This window comes from Protopterus annectens, chromosome 5.part0 (assembly GCF_019279795.1).
Source record: "Protopterus annectens isolate FY-2018-M chromosome 5.part0, PAN1.0, whole genome shotgun sequence".
NCBI lineage: Eukaryota > Metazoa > Chordata > Ceratodontiformes > Protopteridae > Protopterus > Protopterus annectens.
Window position 1 is genome coordinate 377,346,024 of NC_056735.1, and position 26,348 is coordinate 377,372,371.

General features: G+C 43.3%; 1 protein-coding gene and 1 non-coding gene across 6 annotated transcripts in view; both read right to left on the bottom strand.

Moving 5' to 3' along the window:
- The window catches only part of RIOX2 (ribosomal oxygenase 2), a 456,423-nt gene that overhangs the window by 216,777 nt on the left and 213,298 nt on the right, over positions 1 to 26,348 (bottom strand). The gene's annotated exons all lie outside the window — the stretch shown is intronic.
- On the bottom strand, positions 14,443 to 14,524 carry TRNAL-UAG. The gene has a single exon. It is a non-coding gene; the product is annotated as a tRNA-Leu (tRNA).

Sequence of the window (26,348 nt, forward strand, 5' to 3'; positions counted from 1 at the left end):
GTCCTGCATATGGAATCAGTAGGATGCAGGATGCCATGAAGCCCAAAGCCTGCAGAATTTGTCTTGCAGATAACTGGGTTTTTGTTGCCATCAGTTTGAAGTAAGTAGTCAGTTGCCTTTGCTTGTCTGGAGTGAGGTAAGCCATCTGGGCAGTTGTATTCAAGCTTGCACCCAGGAATGTTATCTTTTGAGAGGGTACCAGTTGTGACTCTTTTTCATTTATTGTGTACCCTAGGCATGTTAGAAGCCTTTTCACAAACGCCAGGTGTTGAAGAAGAATGTCCTTGTTCTCTGCTTGAATGAGACAGTCATCCAAGTAAGGATATATTTGTATACTTCTTTGTCTGCAAAACGCAATTACTGGTGCCAGGAACTTTGTAAAGACCCTGGGCGCAGTAGATAAGCCAAAGGGCAGTGCAGAGAATTGGTAATGCATTAAGCCAGCCTTGAATCTGAGGTATCTTCTGCACGATTGCCTTATAGGGACATGCAGGTATGCATCTTTTAGGTCTAATGTCACCAGCCAAGCATTCTTGCCCAGCATGGGCAGAAGCTGCTGCAAAGTCAGCATTTTGAATTTTGGAATGTCCAGGTATGTGTTCAAAATCGATAAATTCAGTAATGGCTGCCAGGCCTTGTCCTTTCTGGGTACCAAGAACAGTCTTGAGTAAAAACCTTGTCCTTTTTCCTGTTCTGGTACTGGCTGAATGGCCCCCATATCCATGAGGGACGTAACCTGTTTCTGTGCCTCTGCCCATTGATTTTTTGGCAGATCTGGCCAACCTTTGCCACTGGCAGAGTATGGAAATGGAGTCTGTATCCCTGTGATACTATGTTTAGCACCCATTTGTCCTGGGTTATTAACTGCCAATTTTGAGTAAAAAGTGCTAATTTTCCCCCTATGGATGCTGCCAAAGATAAGTGCTTGGTGAAGGCAGAGGGAAGTCATTGGGACTGTTTTCTGTAGGTTTGCGCTTTATCTCCTCCAGATTTGGAGGTAGAAGCGCCCCATTGCTTTTACCTGTATGAATCTTGTACCTGGTATCTGGAACCCTTAGGGCATCTGGATTTGCCCCTTTGAGCTCTGTCTGACACAGGAAAGGACCAATTTTTTGTAGGCCAGTGTCTACTGAATCTTGGTGGCTGCACTTGTAAGAAGTCTTTTACAGTTTGCATGGACTTAGCTTTGTCTTCCATTTTCTTTAAAACCTCTTCTGCCTTAATACCAAACAGAGTATCATGCTGTAAAGGTGCATCTAGTAATTTAGCTTTAACATGATCATGCAAATTTTGTTCCTTTAGCCAGGCATGCCTCCTAATCACAGATCCAGTAACTGCAGCCCTGCAGGAAGCCCCTAAGGAATCAAAACCACATTGCAAAGTATGCTTTCCAACCTGTTCAGCTGCATGCAATAATTCCTGCAATTCTTTATTTTCTGCACATTCAGAAATCAACATCATTTTCTGTTTCAGCAATCCCATAACATGTTGTTGATACTTGAGCATATGAAACTGGCAGTTTAAGGCCCTAACTGCCAAGGTTGCAGATGTATAAACCTTTTCTCCCCATCTATCCAGTGCCCTTGAATCTCTGTTAGAGGGGGTAGGATATTTTGATGTTGAAGCGTTAACTCCCTTTGGACCCTGCAAAATAGTTTCAGGATCAGCAGCAGGGTTTCTAAATAAAAAATGTGTGAGAGTCAGGGACCCTGTAATATCTGTCAGGCTTGCTGAGAGCTGGAGATAAGGAGTCAGGGGTCAAGCTTGACTCCGAAAACACATCATCCACAATGTCTAAAACAGGGGGTATGGCTAAAGGCCTGTGCTGAGGGAGAAGAAGGAAATCCCTGAGCCTCTTTTTTGATTCTGAGAAATCTTGACTCTCCCAGTGAAAATGCTCCCTCAAAGTATGCAAGGTTTCTCCAAATGAATAATCCTCAGGAGGTGATGCAGATGGTATAGACTCCTCTGCATCAGAATCCTCATAGGGAGGTATAGATAATTCCTGATTAGAAGAGGAATCAGAAGAAATAGAAACCTGATCTGAAGATTCATAATCAGTGTCTTGCCTAGGCCTCTTATCTGGAGGGGGATGGGAACCCTTGATCAAGGTAATAAGGTCTTCAGACATTTTGATCATCTGTTTTTCAGGCATAGAGGCCTGTGCATGTGGATCATGTGTCAGTTTTTTAGTTTTAGAAGTTGCATTTGTCTTTGGTTTTGCAGCTGTCGTCGGTTTGATATAAAAATGTTGAGGCCTGAATCCACCCTCAGAAGCTGGTGCCTGCTCAGCGGCTCCAGACCCATCAGAGGGAGATACATCTGTGGGTCCAATACTTTGAGTATCTCGTGGCATGCCAGACTTCACATGGGTGTCTGTAGGGGCCTGCGACTTGAATGTAGCGGGTATCAGGGGCTGCGAAAGTGCCTCACTGAGTACCGGCGAACCGGCGATTGGCTTAGGAGAAGCTTCATCGGTTTTGGACCTCGACTGTCTCTCTCTGTCCTTTTCTTTGCATTTTTTTATGTTTCCAAAATACTTTGGAGGCAAAAATATACAGATGCTTAATAGTGCGTTGGTTAAATCTAGCACAAAACAGACAGCCAGGCACATTGTGATCACTGCCTAGGCAAGGAATACAGTATAAATGGAAATCCTTATGAGGTATTTGCTTTCCACAAGTAATACAATTATTAACTTTTTCTGACATCGGTATGGAGCAAGAAAAAAAGTTTCCCCAACGGGGTACTTAGCTTTAGTGAAGACTTCGGTTCTGAAACTCAAACTCAAATATTTCAGGAGTTGGCTGACCGGCACTTGCGAAATGCTTCTGCTTCGGGCACTGTGCGGCAAGAAAGACTAAAGAAAATGGCGTCGGCTGCTTGTTTTATACCCCTGACGACCTGAAGTCATGGAAGAGGAGACGGCAACCGACGCAGGACCCAAGACTTTGGAATTCAGGCCGACTGAGGGCAACCTGCCAGCAGTTTACCCAAATGTAATGACTGCAACAGTGAAACACGAAGAACATCTACAATTGGGCACCTGGGTGGAAAATGCTTCATTTCAGTGTTTCTGTGTGCTGGGACAGACAGCTGAAGGGGTCCGTTGGGGAAATGCCTCATTGTAAGTGGTTGTGTGTACTAGGGCAGACAAATGAAGTCTTCTATTGGGCAACTCTTTCTCTTCCACTCATGTGACTAGTGTGGGACTCCTTTGTGAGGAATGGGGGAAGAAAGAGCTTAACTGGATGCATGTAATGAATATTGATATGTGGGGTATATTTCTAAAGAGAAATGCACATATTGTGTATAGCAACTATTTGGTAAACTGAAGAGTGGGATCAAAACAAAACAGGGAGACAGGCATTGCATACTGACTTGTGAAGACCTGAATGTAACATGATACTTTGTGATTCAGGAAGTATGTAACACTTTAACATGCATCTTAATAGTAATTAATGAAAAAATGTAATGTTCTTTATAACTATTCTATATTTACGCCACAGTGGTCAAAATTTCTTACGGATTTTTGCCTAACCAGAAGCCATGAGAATGGGTGTGGGAAGGTTTTCAAAACAAGAAGTTATGTACTCACCATAACGTTCGGTTCGATGTATGTGGTCCATCTTGCCTCACATTCTTACTCACGGGTTCAGAGCAGAGTATCGGCTCCGACTCGGCCAACTTTTATTTTCTAGCACGAAGTCTCTAATTGGCTGGGCTAAACCGGTATCCCATGTTGCACTGCTCCATAGCCCCAGATCTAGTTTGCAGCAATCCACAGTCACACCTCATGCACAACCACAATCCAGGAAGGTAGGACACTATCCAGGGTAGTAAAGGAAAAACAACTAATATCGAAGGGTACTCAAGACCAATTATTGCCTCCAGATCCTCCAGGAAGGGGGCAGGTGGGAGGGTATGTAAGAATGTGAGGCAAGATTGACCACATACATCGAACGTTATGGTGAGTACATAACTTCTTGATGTTATGTGGTCCAATCTCGCCTACATTCTTACTCACAGGACAGCGTCCCCAGCACCTCTATCCTGGGAGGCTCAAAGGAAGATACTCCTGAGAACTGTGGAACCAAAGGAAGCCTGGCCCCTAGAAGCCACATCTAGTTTGTAATGAGTAATAAAGGTATGTGGAGAAGCCCACGTGGCCGCAGCACAAATATCATCCAAAGATAGCCTGGCATGGTAAGCCATCAAAGCGGAAACAGCCCTGGTAGAGTGAGCCTTGAAAGGGAACGGTAGATTTCTGCCTGCTAACGAATAGATAAAAGAAATGCAATCTGAAATCCCTCTGGAAATTGTAATCTTAGAAATAGGGGAACCTGCTCTACTTTCTGAAAAGGACACAAACAGTTGGTCAGACGTCCGTAGTTGTTTTGTCCTGTGTAAGCAGAATCGTAATTGCCTGTGTATGTCCAACTGATGAAATTTAAACTCTGCCTTATTGGAAAATTGAGGGAAGAAAACTGGCAACTCAATAGACTGATTGAGATTAACAGTAGAAGTTACCTTAGGAAGGAAGGACGGATTAGGTCTCAAGGAAACCCTGTCCTTATGAAAGATTAAATATGGGGATTTGATGGACAGAGCTTGAATCTCCGACACCCGTCTGGCTGATGTAATGGCTATTAAGAAGGCAGTCTTCCAAGACAGAAACTTTAATTCACAAGTGGCAGCCGGTTCGAAAGGTGGGGAAGTCGGGGCTTGCAGAACAAAGTTTAGATCCCATGGCATGATAGGTTCCAACACAGGAGGCCGGAGTAACTAGGTGCCCTTCAAAAAGGCCTTACAGAGTTTATGAGCCATAAGAGAGGGCTCGTAAGACGTATGAAAATTAGAAATAGCAGCCAGCTGGACCTTGATGATAGCAGGAGCAGAACCCTGCCGAAAGAGCATGGATAAAAATCCAAAACAGCAGGAATAGGGGCTGTGTAAGGGTCCAGTCCCTGGGCATGAGCCCAAATAGAAAATCTTTTCCACTTGCTGGAATAAATCTTCCTGGTGGAAGACTTATGAGAAGAGGATAAAATGTGCACTACCTCAGGTGAAAAACGATGAAGTCTGACTAATGATGGAAGTGGAGTAGCCAGGCTGTCAACCTGAGGGTCCGCAGGGAGGGATGGAACTGTCCTGACATGTGTGTCAGTAGGTCTGGTACTGGGTCCAGAATCCAAGGACTGTCCACTGCGTATTGATGAAGAAAGGAGAACCAGACTTGGCGAGGCCAGTGTGGGGCAATTAGAATCATCTTGCTTCCCGAGGATATGGCTTTCTGAATCACTCTTGGTAACAGAGGAAACTGAGGGAAAGCATACAGCAGACCGGTGGACAATCGTGGACTAGAGCGTCCCTGAGTGACTCCCCCTGTGGGGGGGGGGATCAGTGTGAAGTAGTTGCTGCACTTGGCATTGAGGGAATTGGCAAAAAGATCACAGCAAGGCTGACCCCACCTGCTGAAAATCTGTTCCGCAACCCGGCAGTTCAGGGAACCACTTGTAAGGCATCAGAATAGCTCTGCTCAGCCTGTCTGCTATCACATTGGCCTTCCCCGGAATATGCATTGCCACTAGAAACCGTTGGGAAGACACTGCCCACTGCCACACTCGCATGGCCTCTCTGCACAGGGGATAAGATCTGGTTCCCCCTTGTTTGTTCAGGTACCACACAACAGACATGTCCGAGTGAATTGCAATCGTTCCCAGAGGAAGAGAGCTCTGAAGTGATCGCAACGCCAGTAACACTGCTCTCATCTCTAAAACACTGATGTGCAAATGTACCTCGTGATCTTGTCATGTGCCTTGGACCATCCTGCTAAGATAATGCCTCCCCCCCAATCTGGGAGGCGTTCGTGGTCACCGTGGCAACAGGTGACATAGGAACAAACTGTTTTCCTGCGTCCAGATTGGTGAAGCATAGCCACCAACGGAGGTCTTGTTTGCACCAATCCGTGTGTAGGATCAAGTGGGAAAGGGGAAATTCCTGAAAGGACCATTGGGCAAAGAGGAGCCACTGCAGAAGCCTCATGAATAATATGGCTAGAGGCACTAACATGATGGTGGCTGCCATGGATCCCAGGAGCTGTAGAACCCATCTGGCCTGAACCTTCTTGAGGGGTAACAATGCGTGAAACTGACTCTGCAACACTCCTATCCTTTCTTGGGGCAGGAACGCTCGCATTCGAATGGAGTCTAGCTCTGCGCCTATAAATGTGACAAGCTGTGAGGGCAGCAAGGCAGACTTTCCCCAGTTAAAGGTAATTCCTAGTTGTTGACAGAGGGTAATGGTAGCTTCCCTGGCTCAAATGAGAAGATGCCTTGTGGGGGCGGTGAGGAGCCAGTCGTCCAGGTATGGAAACACTTGGAATCCTTGACGTCTCAGGTGAGCCGTCACCACCGCCAAACACATGGTGAACACCCTGGGGGCTGTGGTGAGACCAAAGGGCAGGGCACGAAACTGGAAATGACTGGCTCCCAGCCGGAAGCGTAAGTGACTCCTGGATGCCCTGTCCATTTTGATGTGGTAGTAAGCATCCTTGAGGTCGATGGAGCACATCCATATTTCTTTTCCCAGCAATGGAAAAATGGACTGGAGGGTGACCATTCGGAACTTGGACTTCAGAACGTAGTGATTCAGTCGGCTGAGATCCAGAAGGGGTCTCAGGTCCCCTGTTCTTTTCGCCACCAAAAAGAGTCTTGAGTAAGTCCCTAATCCGATTTGGTCTGAGGGGACTGGTTGGATGACTCCTTTTTCCAGCATCTTTGAGATTTCTAGTGCTGCTTGATCCCTTTGACTGGGTGGAACGTCCGGGATTCTCTTGACTGGAGGGGGCTCTGATAAAAAGGGGATGCATACCCTCCGGTAACTATTCGAAGCACCCATCGATCCTGGGTGATGCTTCCCCAGGCTTCCGGGTATAACGAAATGTGGCCCCCGACTGGCTCTGGAATAGCACAGTCGGGCAATACATCATGAACGATGGTAGGAAGACCCGCGAAAGGAATCACGGTCTCCTGAGTTGCGGGGGCCTCCTCTGCCCCTGGGGCAACGTCTTCCAGAATAGGCTCCCCCTCCTCTGCCTCTGGAGGGGGGGGGGGCTCACCTTGAGCTGCAGGGAAAGACTTCTGTGATTTTTTGAACCACATCTTCCCTCCTCTCTGAGCCTTGGGGTAAGGCCTAGAAGGGAAGGAAAAACAGATCCATATGGCAGACAAGGTCTTTCCCTCTTGCTAGCATCTGGTGAGGGTGTCTTTCACTTTGGTCCCGAAGAGTGAGGACCCATCAAAGGGGGCGTCAGTGAAGGAAGACTTGAAGGCCTCACCGAAATGACACAGGCGCATCCAGGCTTGCCTCCTGAGGGCTACTTCTGAACTAGCTGCCCTACTCGCCCCTTTAGCTGCATAAGATATGAGCCTCATGGACGAGTTGACAATCGAACCAAGGGTAGACAACTGGGCGTTAACAGTCTGCACTAATGCCTCAGGTACGTTACCTGTTAGAGTATCTCCTAACTCCTTAAGGAGATCTCTCTGGAGCCGAGTAAAATGACAAAGGTAATTCAGCGACCGTAGGGTGAAGGTTGCAGACGAAAGGGTACACTTCCCGTACCTGTCCGTACCTGTCCATACTCCTGGACTCCTTGTTAGGAGGATGGACAGAGGAAGAAGACTCTTCTACTTCCTGCTGAGTGGCCGCCGCCACCACCATGGCATCTACAGAAACCCCTTTGTACAGGAACTCCTTCCCTGGGGGAGCTGAAAGAAACTTATTAGGTCGTCTGGGTACCGGCTCCTCTGAATCAGGATTCTCCCACGCCCTTCGAAAAATTAAATCCAGGAGCTCGTCGAAGGGTGGAGACACCCAGGAGGCGGAGGGTTGAGCACCAAAAACCTTGAGGAATACAGACTCCTCCTCAGAGGGGGTCTTGGACGGCCAGTCGCCTCTCTGCCTCAAAATCTCCAGGATGTCGGAGAAAGAGACGTCATCGGAGGATGACTTGGGGGACCCCTCTGACTCCTCGAGGTCGGTAACAGAAGTGAGAGACTCGTCCTGGGAGTCTATGTGCTTCCTCTTGCACAACTTCTTTCTTGGGGGCTCCTCAGGCACAGACTCCGAGGGGCCCTCAGAAAGTTGGGGACCGCTCATGGAGTATCTCCAGACTTTTGGTCTCCACCATCTACTGATAGGGGGGGCAACAGAGGCTCTAGCCGGGGTAGAAGGGGACAGAATGACTGATCCAAGTGATGTAACTGAAGATCTGGCCAGTGCGCTCCTCATGGCCTCGAAGGCGGGTCCCCCCGAATCCGAGGACCGACCGGCCTCCGAGGCCACGACTGGAGTCCGGGTTCCCCGAGCCGATGCACCGAGAGGGAGGCTCGGAACAGACAGGAGTCCAGAAGTATCCCCCTCAGCCCCGACAGAGGAAACTCGAGTTCCGAAATCAGAGGACGGAGCCAACATGGTTGGAGCCAACGTCAGCACCGCTAAACCCTTGAGGGGTATCAGAGCCGACACAACACCAACACCAGCGACTGCAGGAGCCTCTGAACCACCCTATCCACATCCAAATCAGAAAGCCTGGAGGATTTGGAGGAAAGAGATGGAGATTGGGAATTCTTGTCTGGAGACCCATGCCTAACACTGGGTGACCGGCTCCGAATGGGTTCCAATAGAATTGGAGCCAGGTCGATTCCAGCACAACAGATACCTCCTGCGGCCCCGAGGACAGAGGAGCCGAGGGGGTAGAATCCAGTTTAGAAGTCTTCTCCGGAGGCTCTGTGGAGACAGACGGAGCTGGAGATCTCTTCTTCGCCTTCGAAGTCTTAGACTGAGTACTCGAGGAAGAGTCTAAAGACTCCTCAAAAGAAGGTTTTAGGAGACCCTTCAGTATAAGTTTGTTTTTCCTTTCCTGTAGCACCCTCGGACTGAAAGCATGACAAAAACTACAGGACTCTTGTAAATGAATTGCCCCTAGGCAGTATATACAAACGGAATGTCCATCAGTAATGGACATCTTGTAGTTACATTTGGAACATTTCTTAAAACCCGAAGGTTTATGTTCCTTTTGATCCTTAGACATTTTAACAGAGGTTGGTACACCAAAAAACAAAACACAAGCAACAGGAACCTAGCCGGGAAACTACTGTCACAACAACAGCCAAAGAATCTCTAACTTAAATGGTTCTTTGGGAATCTACGCACACACTAAAATAAGGAAAAAGAACTACTCTCTACCCAGACAAAGAAACAAAAATAACTTTACACAAAACAAGGAGGACTAGGTCCTCTAATTTAAACGGGCCTAGTCCGCCGGAACAGAAGGGATACCCAAAAACACTCTCACAACAAATTCAGAACAAACAGGAAAATAGCTATTAAAATAGCTTTTGTTTGAAAAAAAACACAATTTTCTGAGAGAAAAAGAAGTTTTAAAAGGTACTTAGCCACAGCCAAGCGAGACCACGTCCTAGCTACAAGAGTGGCAAACGAGATCTGGGGCTATGGAGCAGTGCAACATGGGATACCGGTTTAGCCCAGTCAATTAGAGACTTTGTGCTAGAAAATAAAATGTTGGCCGAGTCGGAGCCAACCCGTGAGTAAGAATGTAGGCGAGACTGGACCACATAACATCAGTGCGTTTATAAGTACTATTGAGCATGGATTGCAATTTCAGGACAGGAGGAGGATGTGGTTTAGCAAAAATGTGTCTCACACTGTCAAAAAGAAAAGGCTAGAACAAGGAAACAGTCCATGAGTCAAGTCTCCTGCTGCTAGCTGTACAGCAGTAAGCAGCTCAAATTACCTTTTGCACTTTGACAGCTAGGGAGGTGAAGTGGGAAGGAGAAGGGAGATGAGTTAAAGAACTACAACTCACCCATCACAAAAGACTGCAAATTAACCTCTAAAAAGAAGAAGCAGAAAAAAGCACTTTGAAACTCTGTTCTGTGGCATTACCACTGTTTGTGTTTGAAGTAATCATTGAACAGCAAGAAATGTTAGTTAAAACTGATGACTGAAAGAAAGCAGTGCATGCATGCAAAATTAGTGCAGTCACAGATGCTAGACCCCATGTGGTCAGACTCTGAAATTACATATAAAATATTTAAAGAAATGTAAATAGTCCCAGAGTAGTGTTAAAATATAAGAAAAATCAAAACACGATGAAATAAACATGTTTTTTTGAGTCTGTGGGTGCAGTTCTCCTTTAAATACATAGGATACAGCTAAGACGTTTGAGTAAATACACAGCAGAAGACATCAGAGCAATGTAGTTTGATATGAGGAACCAAGGAAGCACTTCTTTGTCACATAATGTAATACATAAGAAAGGCTAGGGTGTTACTTTTCCTGTTCTCAACCACCACTAAAAATGAATTCACAGACACTCCTGCAACCCTACCCTCCACTTCACAGTTACACAGCAACATGTAACATAACATATTTTTTTTATTTTTAATACATTTATTGAATTATCAATTAAGACATACACAAAAAATAAGTTATGTACTCACTATAACGTTCCATCTGAGTTGTTGCCTCTCATTTGCTCTTCAACCTGTGGGTTCGGATCAGAGAATCAGATCCAACTTGACTGCACACTAAAGCTTCAGGATCCAAAATCTGAGCTCCTCCCCTACAAATAATGCATTCTCCTCCAAATCCCTCAGATCGAGTTTGCTGCACTTCTATGTATCATCTAATTATACAAGTAGAAAGAAATCACGTAAAGGCAACAGGGAAAGTCAGGAATTAATACTTCAGGAGCTCAAACAGTAATGAACTCTGTTAGGTCCTTCAGAAGGTAGGGGGAATGGAGGGAGGGAAAGTTGAAGAGCAAACGAGAGGCAGCATCTCAGACGAAACGTTATGGTGAGTACATAACTTCTTTATCTAATGTTGTTGCCTTCATTTGTTCTTCAATCTGTGGGACAGAGTTCCCAGCTACAGAAGAACTTGGTAGGCCCTCATGGATGGATATTCTGGAGCACAGCATAACCAAAGAAGGCTGTGCTCATGGAAATAATGTCTAATTTGTAATGAGATACAAAAGTATGGTGGTTTGATCAGGTAGCCGCTGCGCAACTGACATTAATGGGAAGTTTCGACCAAAATGCTGAAGAGGTGGAAACAGACCTAGTAGAATGAGCCTTAATACAATACGGCAAGAGGATGCCCCTTGTGGAGTAAGCAAGCTTAATGCAACTAGTAATCCAGTCAGCCAAGGTCACCTTGGAAACTGGTTTACCCAATTTGGTCTTAGAAAAGAAAACAAAAAGCTGATACGATGTTCTGAAAAGTTTAGTCTAGCCAAACAGAAGCAAAGGTGTCTGTATACATCCAGCATATGAAGCAGACACTCTCCTCTGCTTTGAAAATTAGAAAAAAAGACCGGCAGATTAATAACTTGGTCTATGTTAGCCTCAGAAGGAACCTTGGGCAAAAAGGAAGGGTTAGTAACTCTGCCCTTGTGAAAAAACAACTATGGGGGCTTACAAGACAAAGCCTGTAATTCAGATACTCTTTTGGATGAGGTAGGGGCCACCAAGAAAATGGTTTTCCAGGTCAGAAACTTTAAATCAACCTTAGCTGAAGGCCCAAATGGGGACTAAAGCTTGTAAAACCAAGGTGAGATCCAAGGGAGCAACGGGTTCCTTAATAGGAGGGTGAAGGAGAAAAATTACCTTCCAAAAAGGCCTTGCACAACTTAGATGAGCCTGGAGAAAAATAATTTTTCCCCAACGTGCAAACTGGAAATGGCCACCAATTGCCCTTTCAACACAGAAAAACTAGCTCCATTATGAAAAACAGAAGACAGAAAATCTAAAATGGCAGGAACCAGAGCTGTAAAAGGGTCCAGACTGTTCAGATGAGCCCAAATGGAGAACACCTCTCTTGCTTGCTATTGTATAATTTCCTTGTGGATGGTTTATGTACTGCAATCAAAATTTTTCTAACGGGAGAAGAAAGCATGGGAGTTCTAGTCATCAATGGAACTGGAATAACCAAGCATTTAGTTTCAGGTTCAGAAGGTCCAAACAGAAATGTCCCAAGGGATAGGAGAACAGATCTGGAGAGGGATCTAGAGTCCACGGTGGACAGAACAAAGGAAGGGAAACCAAACTTGTCAGGGTGAAAAAGGAGCAATGAAGATCACTTTGGCACTTCGACCTCTGAGTTTTTTTGCAGAAACTTGGGAATGACGGGAAGAGGAGGACAGGCATAAAGTAGACTGGGGAGGCTCAAGTATAGACTACTGCGTCTCCTGGTGACTATCCCCGAGGTGGGATCAGGGTAAAAAACTCACTGGACTTGGTTTTGGAGGGAGACAAAGAGATCACAACAAGGTTGACCCCGTAGGTTCACAAGTTGGTACTAGGCTATTGGCCCTAGGGCCTATAGAAGCCTAGCCATAACAATTCCCTGGCTATTTCTTCCCACACTATTTACTTCCCTGGACCCCTGTCTAGCAGGGCGACTGATGTGATCCCTGGGGTGAATTTCCTTTCTCCCATCCAATCATCAAGGTTCCTTTTGAAGAGGATGGCCAAAGAGGTACTCTGCTTGACATGTATGGGCAGTCGATTCTAGAGTCTGGGGAGTCTCTGGGTCAGGAACCTATGTTTTGTTTATTTTTGTCTGGAAGATCTTATTTGCCACTGAAGGATTCAGAGACCACTCATGCAGTCAACAGAATGGAGCCGAAGCTGTCAGTGGGGAAGCTCCACAAATCCCTACCACCCCCAGATAGCTGAGCTATCAAGTGCCAAGACCACGAGGGAAGAGACAGCTCTGAAAACTTCATGGTTGATGTCAACCCCTCAGAACCAATGCCAAAGCTAACTCTCCTACAGCTATTCTGCTCCAAAACGGTCGGAGCCAGGTGAGTCAGGGAGACCGGAGTCGAGGTAACCATATCTGTTGGCTCCAACGTCTCACTCCAGGAAAGCTCAGATCCAATAACTCCAAAACCGGTAGTCAGATCAAGGAGGAGATATTGGAGCAAAGGCAGGAATATTGCTCACAGATCCAGAGAGGGATGGAGCAGGCTCGATCCCCAGCTGGATTTGTGCCTTGAGAAATTTTACTATCATGTTGTCAACCTCAGCTTCTGAAAGGCTGTAAGAGGATCTAGCGGAGGAAGCAACAGAGGCAGGCCTGGAAACTGGTCTTGGGGGTTGCAGAAGAAAGGACTTAGGCCTAGATGTCACCGGCTCTGGGAAGAGACTGCAGCTCTGGTGTTGAGGGAAGGCCTGGATGACTGTGGGAGCCCCTGAAGTAGACTGTGTGGCAGATGAAGAAGCTTTTAGGACCAATTTGTTCCTCCTATCAATCAAAGCTCTCTGGTTAAACCCAGCACAAATACTGCATGACGAGTCCATGTGGGCAACCCCAAGACATACCACACACCCAGAGTGGGCATCTGAGTGTGGAATCTTTTGCTCACAAGACACACATTTTTTGAAACACGTAGGTTTGGGATCAGCCATACTCAGTCCAAAAAACAAACCACCACACAAACACAACAAGGAAAAGATTCAAAAGAGAAAGAATCTACCAACTTAACTAAAACTAGGTAAATCTTTTTTTTTTTTTTTTTTTTACAAAGACAAGAAACGAATACAGCTAGAAAGGGATAGGAAGGGATCGGGATGTCTAAAGGAAAGAGACTACAAAGCCCAAGTGACAAAAAAAAATCTGACGCAAAGATGCACTATATAAAGAAATACTGATAGAAAGGAGAAAGAAATGTTAATACAATATACAAGCTTGTGAAAAACTCACAGAAACCCCCTAGGAACCCAGACAAACAAATCCCGATGCTTAAAGCTCTGTAAACAAGATCTTGGGGATTTGGATGAGAAGAGTACTGTGGGTAGGGGAGGAGCTCAGATTTCAGATCCTGAAGCTTTAGTAAGAGGCAGAGTCAGATCCGATCCTCGGATTCGAACCCACAGGTTGAAGAGCAAATGAAGCCAACATCAGATCATACATTTATACAAAAGAAAACAAACCATATTAACATATTTTCAGCTGCAAACATTATACGTCACATACATTCTTTTGTACATTTACCGCCAATTCAGCATTACATAAATTGAGCAGTTCCCACCTTCCCTTAAACCTCACTCCTCCTCCAAAACATTATTCTGTTTACATTGTTCCCACAACTTCCATTTATTTTCCATGTAAAGTGCTCCTACCCTTTTCTAGAGGGTCCACTCCGAGTTCTTTTATCTTGGTTACAATATTCAATAGGTTCATAGGTTGGTACTGGGCTATAGGCCCTAAGGCCTATGCAAGCCTAGCCATAACAATTCCCTGGAAATTTATTTCCACAATATATAGGTTCATAGGTTGGTACTAGGCTATCTGCCCTAAGGCCTATGCAAGCCTAGCCATAACAATTCCCTGGAAAAATGCATTTGGCAGTGGTGGGATTCGAATCCACGCCTCCAGAGAGACTGGAGCCTAAATCCAGCACCTTAGACCGCTCGGCCACACTACCACTACTCCAAATACAGTTGGTTTAAACTTGGATTTACATTTTCTAGTAATTGCTTTTTTGGCAGCCAGCAGAAATAAACTTAACAAGGCCTTACTATGTCTTAGTCAATTCAGATCCTGCACCCCAACTCAAAAAAAGGAAAAAATAATTTCTTTAGTTACACCCATTTGCTCACCCAGTATTTCTGAAACATATCATTTTGGATACTGGTGCCTTGACCAGGCACATGTATATTATACAGTCAAAAGTAACTTTTTCCAAAAATAACATAAAACACCATTAACACCTCCATATATTGCAAATATCTATAACTATAACATAAAACACCATTAACACCTCCATATATTGCAAATATCTATGATAACTAAAACAACCAACTATGCATACCTCAGGCGCTGTGCATTGTACCTTTACTTTGTTGGCGTAGTTTTTCTGTAACTGCATTTTCATACAATTTCGGACGTGGTTTTGAATGAGTGGAACACAAGACAGGAAGGCTGAGGGTATGACTGACTAGAAACAAAGGCATGATTTGCTAATTCACACTCTGTGTGGTGTTTAAAATAAGTTTCATGACAGTTTCTACTACCATGTCCTTGCCACATGATGACACTCGTAACATTGTCACCCCATTACTGTGAAATTAAAACAGATATGATATTTCACAGCTTACATTAATATCCAATAATCAAAAGGCAGTATGTTCCTAACTGATGTCATGCAGACTGCTTCAGTGGATATTTCATGCAAATCACCATATACTTAACACCATAACACAATACACATGGTAACGTATGCAGCCAGGGAGATACTTGTAAAAAATATTCAATACTGCCCACACTTTTAGCTTTCAAACTATAATCTGGGAGTCACTGACAAGTCACACTGACACCCAAGACCTTCAGCAACAACTTACACTTGTAAATCCCTGTCGTACTAAAATGGACTTAAATGCTAAAATAAGGAACACTGCCAAATTTAGTAGACCACTTCTCACAGAACACAATATCTTACAGATGAGCAATTCCATTCCACAAGATTTCAAAATTTTGTCAGCTGAATATAACCCACACTTCATCTCTGCTCATGGGGGCAGCAAGAAACACCTTGGCAGGAGTACCTGTTACCCAGCTACAGTACCCAAAAGCTGGTAACTTGTTCTTACATCTGTAGTGCCAAACACACAATTGTATGAATTTCATCTTGCTCTAGCACTAATTTATTAATAAACTGTTCAGCTATTCAATCAAAATACTATGTTGTTATAAACCTCCAAAACTCCAACTTATAATCATAATATGAAAGGTAAGACACTTCTTGTATATTTGCATTGACAAATAATACACGGATACCTTCTCCATAAAATTAACACAACACATTAATAAACCTTTCAGCTCATGCATGTAAACCTTATTTTGTTCAGAGAACTGCAGTCACTTGCATGGTAAGAAAAACACATGCAACAAAATGCACACAAGTGGAACAGTTCAAGTCACAGATTCATTCTTGGTAACTCAAGTACCGCATATACATGCTAAACAATGTTACTGAACCAGTTTCAGTAACAGAGGTCCACTACTTGCTTATATAGTCTTCCTGCTACTGCAGGCAAATCCTGTTACTGGAACTAGCAGATACTAATGACCTGAAGCACCATCATCAAATGCAGTTCCTCCTAATCAAAAGGCATTCTCATGCAAAAACATGGAAACAACTTCTACAGGTCTCATTTCAGGTTGGCCAAAATATCTGACTCCTCACCAACATACCCTTCTAAAACTTGCAAACTCCATCTAAAGCCTTCAACAAATCCGAAAAAAACTTCATTCCATGTAGAAAAAAAACCATTAAGCATTGCAAGATGCATTAATTTTAATGGGTGTCTTTTGCCAACACTCTCTCACTGCATTTGCCAAGATTAAATTACGGTAAAATAAAACAGTTTTGCCTTTTGCTGTATATTTCTTGCATGGCAACCAAGGCTGCTCTAACACTTGCCCCTTTTTATAACAGGTTTCAAACTGAATGAATACAACACGAGAGTACCCATGGACTTTTCTGATCCTGATTGAGGGAGTCTATATGCCTTCTCAATAAAGGCATTTTTAACAAAAACCTGCAATGTCAACAATTCCTCATCCATATAGTCCAGATAATCAATTTACTGACTGGGTAGAACACTTAACTCACAGGACCGTCTGCACACTGCAAGTACAGAAATTTATAATAATTAAAAACGTAACAGTCTGTGTAAGTTATTTACGCTAAACAAAACCCTTTGACATAGAAGGCTACACAAATTATTTTCAATAAGCACAGAGACTCAAATAAAGCAACAGTCATTATTAAAGGTAGTCTGTGAAAGAACATAAATGAGATGGGCGGTTGAAGGAGTCAGAGAGTCAAAAAGTTAGAAATGGTGAGAAAGGAAAGTTAAAGCAGTGTAAGTAGCTTAAAGTACAGAACAGTGGAAGCAGGGATGTGTACTACAACCAGAGAACAAGGTTTACAGCTAGGGTTATAAACACTGATGTAGTTAGTCGATCGTATCTTAGGCAAACATTACTGAGTAACCTATGTGCAGGTGCTGATCGGAAGAAGGCAGCTGGTCCTGTGTGGCACTAACTTGGAATATTGTTTACAGTAATGCAAATGTTTGGTGGCTTATGAATTATGAGATGGATATATTCTGAAAAACTTTGCTCGAGTCTGCTTGGACAAGTTTGTTTTTTAAAGTTCCAACCAGAAGTTTCTGAAGTAGTGATGGTCTTTACATTGGCAGGGATAGAGTCCCCAAATATTTGGCACAAGCACAGAGAATACATCCTAATTGCATTTTACATTTGTTAATTGTGTCCTTTTTCTCCCTTCAGGTATTTCGACAATTCATAAATTCCTCTTTCGAGCCTTGCCCTCCAAGTCAACCAGTTTATGGATAACTAACATTTTGGTATGTGTATCCAAGAAATGGCTGTTTGCTTCTGGACTTGTGCAGAAGAGCCAAGATAACATCAGTACAAAAGTTCCTCTGCTCCAACATAGTCTAAAAGAAATCATCCATTTTACTGGTAATTTTCTAGAGTTCCAAATCATCATCATCATCATCATCATCAGCCCCCTTTTTCCCATTTTTTTTCTATGTGGGGTTGGGGTATCGTGTTAACTGTCACCAGCTCTCATGATTCAGTGCCACACTCCTGCCTTCTTCAACACTCATGCCGGACTGTCCCAGATCTTCTTTCATACAATCCATCCACATCTTTGCTGGATGTCCTTGCTTCCTCTTACCTTCTTCCTGTCTGTCCCAAATCTTCCTCACCAGCTTGTCTTCTGCTTTTCTGCACGTGTCCAAACCACTGTAATCTGTTCTCTTTGACCTTTTCTGCAAATGGATCTACTTTGGCTTCTGCTCTTATGTCCTCATTTAGTCTGTCCCACAGTGTGCATCTTACCACCATTCTCAGGCACTTAATGTCCATCACCTCCGCTTCTTCAACTGTTCTGCCTTTACTGCCCAGGTTTCTGTACCATACAGTAGTAGTGGTTGCACCACTAGCTTGTACACCTTACATTTCAGCTTGATTGGCATTCTTCTGTCATAGACTACATCTGACACTCTATGCCAGTTGGCTGCACCCCCTCTGATTCTAGTTTTGACTTCTTCATTCAGACTTCCCTTCTCCTCAACCACCCCTCCTAGATACTTGAAGCTGTTTACCTGTTCCACTATTTTCCCTTCTATCTCTTCTCAGCTTCTTCTGATTTCGCCAATTTGCTGCCATTAACACCATCTTATCTGTGCTTAGTTTCATCCCATGTGCCTTCAGTTTTGTATTCCATTCTCCTATCCTTTGCTGAAGTTCTAGCTCAGAGTCTGCCTGTAATGCCACATCATCTGCATACAGCAACTTTGTTGATCTGTCCCCCTGACCTGTTTGCTAATGCAGTCCATCACCAGTATGAACAGCAGTGGGCACAGAGCTGAACCCTGGTGTACACCCACTCCCCACTGGGAACCCCTCTATGAGGCCAAACACTGTTCATACTTAAGTCATTTGGTCCTTGTACATAGTTCTACCAATGTTTCTGGTGTTCTAAATGGAATTTATCAAATCATATATCCACAAGTGTACCTGGATCTCTCACTTCAACTTTTCAAATGTCCTCTGCAGCATGCGATTAGTAAAAGCATCCAACAAGTTTGGATACAATTGATCCTTCTCAACATTTTCAGTCATCAACTAAAAACTGAACACAAAAACTAAGCTACTTGTCAAAATACCACTTGGCAATTTTCACTTAAACGTCAAATTTTCATCACTTTTAATGATATGAAATGGAACTGACTGAAGAAGAGGCCTTCCTTCCTGAAGCACCACAAGACCCTTCCCCCTATTCTCCTTGTTTGTGCTGACAGCTGTATTGGTTGATTCAAAGACAATACTGAGACTACTTTTAGCATCAGGATGGAAGGAGATATTGGTCCTAATGCTACTCCATTCTTATGAAAGAAATGATAGGATGTTTTGCATACAAGGGCCTGCAGCTCACATATTTGCATGGTAGACATAACACTACAAGAAAGATTACTTTCTAGCTCAAACATTTACAGACCATCATGGTTCAAGGATCATCATGGTTCAAAAGAAGCCACAGCCAACTTTTTTTATCATAAAACTGAGGTTTCAAAGAGGAAAAGAAGGGGAGGGTTGACATGCAGAACACCATTCAAGAACTGCCTGACTGCAGAATGAACTCACAAGGAATCTCCAAAGGAAGGCAGGTTGCAAAAGCAGAAAGCTGTAGCTTTTTGAGTGCATACTGAAACTGATTGGCTAAACACTGTAGGATTGTAACTTCTACAGCTGCAATTTATAAGAATTCCTTACACATTTACTAAACACAGACCATCCGTCATTCATCCACAAAGGTCTTCCTGGTATTTGACTTACTGGCCTTTAGCAGGATGTTCAGCACCTCCTGTACGAAGTGGTCCCTGAAGGGGAAAATATAAACACGCATTCAGCTCTATCCTAAAAGACTGTAGTTGGTAAACACTAAAGTTCTTGCAGCTACATGAACTGGCTCACTTTTAACAAAACCTTTGACATGCTAGACTCCCTAGCTCCACCACAGGAAAAACAAATCCATACCCGGACACTGGCTCACTATGGAAATAAAGCAACTACTGCAGAAGACAGACAAAAGCTTGGGAACAATGACATCAAAACAAAACTTAGAACAACTTACAATTAAACAGACAACTACAAAACAAAGATAGGAGTGTAACACAAAGTACAAAGAAAGATTAATATACTGGTCTACAACATACTTATCACAAACAGCTCCAAAACATCAAATTATTTATCAGTAGTCTTCTGAAGCCTGGCAGTAAACCTCAGCCTCAACTGTTGCCTAATAAAAGCATACAGAACGCAGAACGGCTTCGCCCTCGTGACCAAACCACACCAACCGTGGGTAAATCCAGCATTACCCACACCCAGGCATGGGTTATTGCTATAATAACCACCATCTAATGATAGTTCCCAACTTCTGTCCATGTCTCACACAGACGCCTTACAATCCAGTTCTTATTGGTGAGGAATCATCAGGCTTAAACTTATGAAGAGCCAGAAGCCCAACCAGTGAAGGGTCACATCAAGGATTGCCACCAAGAAGTTATCGAGGCTCAAGGAATGTCAGAGAGCAATGCAGAAAGCCAAAGAATTGCAGAGGATGAGTGCAATTATGTGAGAAATAATGGACCATGAACATTACTACTTGTAGCTTATGTAAAACTCTGCTGCCTGGTTACAAAATAAGACATAATGTTATCATATTAAACCAGGTCTCTTAAGCTATCATCGAGTGCCTATTCTATGTAATATAATCTATAATCTTACAGCCTTAATTAGCACTTGCTGACTTGCCCCTCACCCCAAAAGAATTGCTGATGCCCTAATGTTCTGCATGCTCCCTCTACTTATCTACCATTGGGGGTACTAGTGGTTCTAAGGGTACAGTTTGAATCTTTCACTGGACCTTTGCTTTCAACATTTGCAAACTGGAATTTATAGCCAAGGTGGTTTCAGGAGGGTCTGGTGATCTGTGGCTTCAAATAAATCCCTTAAAATGCATTTGTTTAATTCACCATATTAATCCGTTTGCTTTTGCACTTCTACTTGTTCCAGTTTTATCACTATGTTCTACCTACTGCACTTCTATTACTTTTTATGTTTTATCGGTTGCCTTTGCTTGTTTTATCATACTTTGATCCCACAAAGATACAAGTAAGCCTACATCCCCAGAAATCATCATATTTTATGACCACTACTGTGGCAGAATCAATTGCACAGATACAGTTATTACAATTTGGTATAGGGGTCAGCAAGACAAATTCCTGGAGAAGATTAATGTGATATATCATCAAGTGTAACAAGGTTTACATGGAGAAAGGTGAAAAATTTAAATATGCCATACAAAGGGCGTAGCATCTGTACTGTACTTTACATACCCAGAGTGGGAATCATCTCATAAGAAGAAAAACATCGCTTAAGTTAAGAAACAGTTTTACTTCACATACAGCTGTACTTCAACTATACCTGTAGCAAATCAATAAGTAAGGGTAAAGTGCCTTAGAACAGCACAAAAATCAAAATCCAAACGTAGAAACTCCGAGGCAAAGCACGACAATGAACATTTTATTTAATAAAAGCTCAGCTTCTCATTGTCGTGCTGTGCTTCAGGGAGTTTCTACGTTTTGTACTTAACTATCCAAATGAGCAAGACACAACTGGTACAGAGTACTCACTAGTTCAAATGTGGTCACGTTACCATCAAAACATCCAACCTCTTACATTAAGGAGACAATGTAGTACTCGATGGTACTAATTTTCCTACTCAAAAAGCCTGGTGACAAGAAGCTACGTTTGTTATATAGCTACTCTTTTCTCCCTGTCCTGTATCCCAGCATGCTTGCACAGTTGCACATTTTTTTCATCTTCCCTAATGTATTACCTCTACCTTAATTATTCAAAAGCTGCAAACTGAAGTCATTTGACTGAAGCCTTCACTGGCACAAGTCGAACTGCACTTGATGTTCACCCCCACCCATTCTTCTCAAATCTCTATGAATGCGTTTCACTAACTTGACAGTGATGATCGAATTCCTGTCCATAAGAACTCCACTTTTCAGGCTCTCATCAACTGCACTATCATGTTCTCAAAGACTTAAGAAAACAGATAAATTAGGAACTTCCAATAATTGCAGACATTTCAGTAATGTTGCAATACAGAAATTTGTGATTTCTGACTGAAGAAGCCAAATGGCAAGACTGAGTTCTAACATTCTTCATCCTTCTCTCTTCTTGACCAGGCAGATTCTTCCTATGTGGACATGACATTGGTAAGACGAAGGCACATTGGATGATGCAATTCTTCTGATATTTCTTGTCTCGTTGTTAAAGGAACTCAGAACAAAGGTGCCAGAGCACAACCCATACTGGAGGAACCAGTCCCCAGGGGTACGAGCCCTAACAAGAGGCTCCCCAAAATTGCCTCTGCAGGCTGCTGATAAACTCTGAGAAGGGAAGGTGACTAACGGGGGGAGACCCCACCAACACATCAACAAATCAATCAATAAATAAGAGGGGATGGTGGTAGTGAATTTCTACTGAAATGCTGGATATACTTGAATATGTACAATTATGGTAACTGTACTATGAACATCGTAATCTACTGTTGCAGTACTAACTCTTGGAAATGACAAGAGGATAGCTGGCTTTGGGAAACGTCAGGAGACAACAAGCCCTGCAAAACAGTCATGGCAAAGCCTGCCCTGGCCTTGTAGACACTCCTCAGGTTATAATGTTTGGAAAATGTGTGTGCAGAAGACCAAGTTGCTGCCTCCAAAACAGACAGTGCACTAATCCCTCTCAGGAAGGTAATGATAGCTGCAGTGGTCCTTATATAATGGGCTCTAATGTGACCCAGAATTATCTTACAATAAAAGGAATAACAGTAAATGTAATGAGTTATTCATTTTTGACACTTGTTTACTAACTGTCTTGCAAAACCTTTCCTTAGCAAATACACGAATAACTGATCAGATTTCCTGATGTGCTTTATTCTGTCCAAGTAAAAATCTTAGTTGTCTGCACATATCTACTTAGGGAAGGATTCTTGCTCCCTTATTCTGGGATGACAGGAAAAAAAAAAAAAAAAAAAAAACAACAGCAAACACGAACACCTGTTTCAGGGACAACTCCTGTAAGCACCTTAGGGTATGACTGAAGGGTAAGCCCTTAGTGTAAGTCTGTACTTGTGATAAATTAGAGACGTAACGCTACACATAAGGGCCTGCATCTCTAAAATCCTTTTAACAGATGTAAGTGCCATCAGTGCAGTTTTCTAATGCAGAAGTTTGACAGAGACAGACCGAGACGGTTCAAAAGTAGGCAAGGCGAGCTTTTTCAGAACAAAAATTAGGTCCCATGGTAGAGCAATTTCCCTTTTTTTTGTGGTCCCAAATGCAGCATCCCCTTTAAGGACAGCTTAAATGGCAAGTGGGAACAAAGTGGCAGACACACTGTGATGGTTGAAACATGCATCTTCAGTGAGGAATAAGATAGGTCTGTTTTGCACAGGGCTAATAGAAACATAAGAACCAGAGATACCAGGCGTCCTGTTCTCTGCTAAAGCCAGAGAGAGAAAGTACAGTTGTATACACTTACCATAAATGTAGATGTTAGTGTGTATTCACTGTTGCAGTCATTATATTTGGGTAATCTGCTGGCAGGTTGCCCTCAGTCGGCCTGAATTCCAAAGTCTTGGGTCCTGCGTCGGTTGCTGTCTCCTCTTCCATGATGTCAGGGATATAAAATATACAGCCAACGCCATTTTCTTTAGTTTTTCTTGCCCCAGATGTCAGATGCCCCCAAAAAGGTAGCATAATATATATATATATATATATATATATATATATATATATATATATATATATGCATACATACATCAATATAAACTTTATATTCATCTACAAGCAAATACACCACATAGGTTGTAGAAGATAGTGAAGGAAAGATGCTCCAGAATGAAAGGGGGATGACGGGAGGGTAACCTGGACTGCAACAGTGAATACACTCGAACATCTACATTTATGGTAAGTGCACACAACTGTACTTTGTTCTTTTTCACTGTTGCAGTCATTACATTTGGGTAGAATCCCAAAGCTATGGTTGGGTGGCTGGAGCTAAACAGCATTAGGTGCGGCTATAAAGCCCTGCAGAACTGCAGTGACAAAGCCTGCCCTGGACTTCGAGTAGAGAGGCAAATGATAATGCTTTGTAAAGGTGTGAACAGAACTCCAAGTAGCAGCCTCTAGAATGTCTTTGGTTGGTACTCCTCTGAGAAAGGCTGCTGAAGTAGCTGCAGCTCTGGTGGAATGAGACCTAATGCCCTTGGGCACATGTTTATCATGGTGTAAGTAGCAGAAACGAATGTAGTGGCTTATCCACTTTGAAATAGTCTGCTTTGAAATAGCCTTTCCTTCTGATCCTGCAGCATATGCCACTAGTAATTGCTCAGTTTTTCTTAGAGCTTTAGTCCTGCTTAAATAGAATCTTAGCTGTCTGTGTACCTCCAAGGAATGCAGAAGTCTCTACCCCTTGTTCTGCAGATTTGGATAAAAGGCTGGCAGATGAATAGTTTGGTTAAGAGCCACACTGGAAACCACCTTAGGCATAAATGTAGGATTTGTCCTTTGAGACACCTTGTCTGGGTAAAATATGATAAAAGGCTCCACAGCCATGAGGGCCTGTAGCTCTGAGACTCTTCTTGCTGAAGTAATTACTAGTAGCAGAGCTGTTTTCCATGATAAGAACTTTATATCAGCAGTAGCAGCTGGTTCAAATGGAGGCAGGGTAAGCTTTTCCAACACATAATTGAAGTCCCATGCAGGTATTGGTGACCTTTTAGGAGGCCTTAAATTTTTGGCTCCTCTAAGATACTGGTTTAGTAGAGGATGAGAAAAGATTGGTGGCTCTGTATTGTAATGAGCCAAAATGGCAGAGGTATGGATTTTAATTGATGAGAAAGATGGGCCTTTGTCAAGCATCTCAGTCAAGTATTGTAATATCTGAGGAATATTTGGTTCTGCTGTATCAGTTCCTTGTGCTTGATTCCAAGCACAGAATCTCTTCCATTTATCAGCATAAGATTTTCTGGTACTAGGCCTTCTGGCTTCCAAAATGACATCCATCACAGCTTTACTGAGAGGTGTTGTTTGTATAACTAGCCAGGTTCAGTGTCTGGAGTTGATTGTGCAGGATTCGATTGTTTTGCTGGGACAGTAGTTGAGGTCTTTGAGGTAAGGTCCAAGCTGGGAATTGAGACAAGTTCCTAAGGATTGGATACCAGTATTGGCGGGGCCAGTCCGGGGCAATTAGTATCATCTTTGGTTTCTCTTGTCTGACTTTTAGGAGGACCTTGGGAAGAAGAGGCAGAAGGAGGAAAGGCGTAAACTGATAACTGAAGGATAGGGCATTCACTTTCCATGCTTGTCTGTGATAAGTCCTTGTGCAGAATCTTTCAATTGATAATTTTGAGGAGAGGCAAACAGATCTATGTCTGGGCTCCCCAATTTCTTTATCATGCTGAAGACTTGTGGATCTAGTTTCCACTTGTGTGGATCCATAAGGTTTCTGCTTAAATCGTCCGCCAGAGTATTTTGCTTCCCTGGCAGGAATTGAGCTTGAAGATGTGTTTGGTAAGTCAAAGCTGTGTCCCACAGTGCCATGGCTGGGGGTATGAGTGTGTGCCCCCCTGCTTGTTTATATACCACATGACTGTGGTGTCATCCATCTTTATCAGTAGTTGTCCTCGATGAAGTAAGTCCTTGAAGGCTGTTAGGGCATTTTGAACAGCTAGCATCTCTTTCTGGTTGATATGTAGATGCATTTGTTTTGGAGTTCATATGCCCTGAATGCATCTTCCTGCCATGTGGGCCCCCCAGGCATAATATGATGTATCTGTTGTTAAGGTTTGGCTGGCAGGGGGTAGAGTGAAGGACTGTCCCATGTTTTGGTGACATGCCTTTGCCCACCATAGAAACTCCTGTTGTAGGCAGAAAATGAGAGGAATCATTGTTTCCACACTGTGACAATGTTGACTCCATAAACTTTTTAAGTACCATTGCAGTTTCCTCATATGCAGTCTCGCATATGGAATCCGTAGGATGCAGGATGCCATGAAGCCCAAAGCCTGCAGAATTTGTCTTGCAGATAACTGGGTTTTTGTTGCCATCAGTTTGAAGTAAGTAGTCAGTTGCCTTTGCTGGTCTGGCATGAGGTAAGCCATCTGGGCAGTTGTATTCAAGCTTGCACCCAGGAATTCTATCTTTTGAGAGGGTACCAGTTGTGATTTCTTTTCGTTTATCATGTACCCTAGGCATGTTAGAAGCCTTTTCACAAATGCCAGGTGTTGAAGAAGAATGTCCTTGTTCTCTGCTTGAATGAGAGTCGTCGTCCAAGTAAGGATATATTTGAATACTACTTTGTCTGCAAAATGCAATTACTGGTGCCAGGCACTTTGTAAAGACCCTGGGCACAGTAGATAAGCGAAAGGGCAGTGCAGAGAATTGGTAATGCATCAAGCCAGCCTTAAATCTGAGGTATCTTCTGCACGATTGTCTTATTGGGACATGCAGGTATGCCTCTTTTAGGTCTAATGTCACCAGCCAAGCATTCTTGCCCAGCATGGGCAGAAGCTGCTGCAAAGTCGGCATTTTGAATTTTGGAATGTCCAGGTGTGTTCAAAAATAGATAAA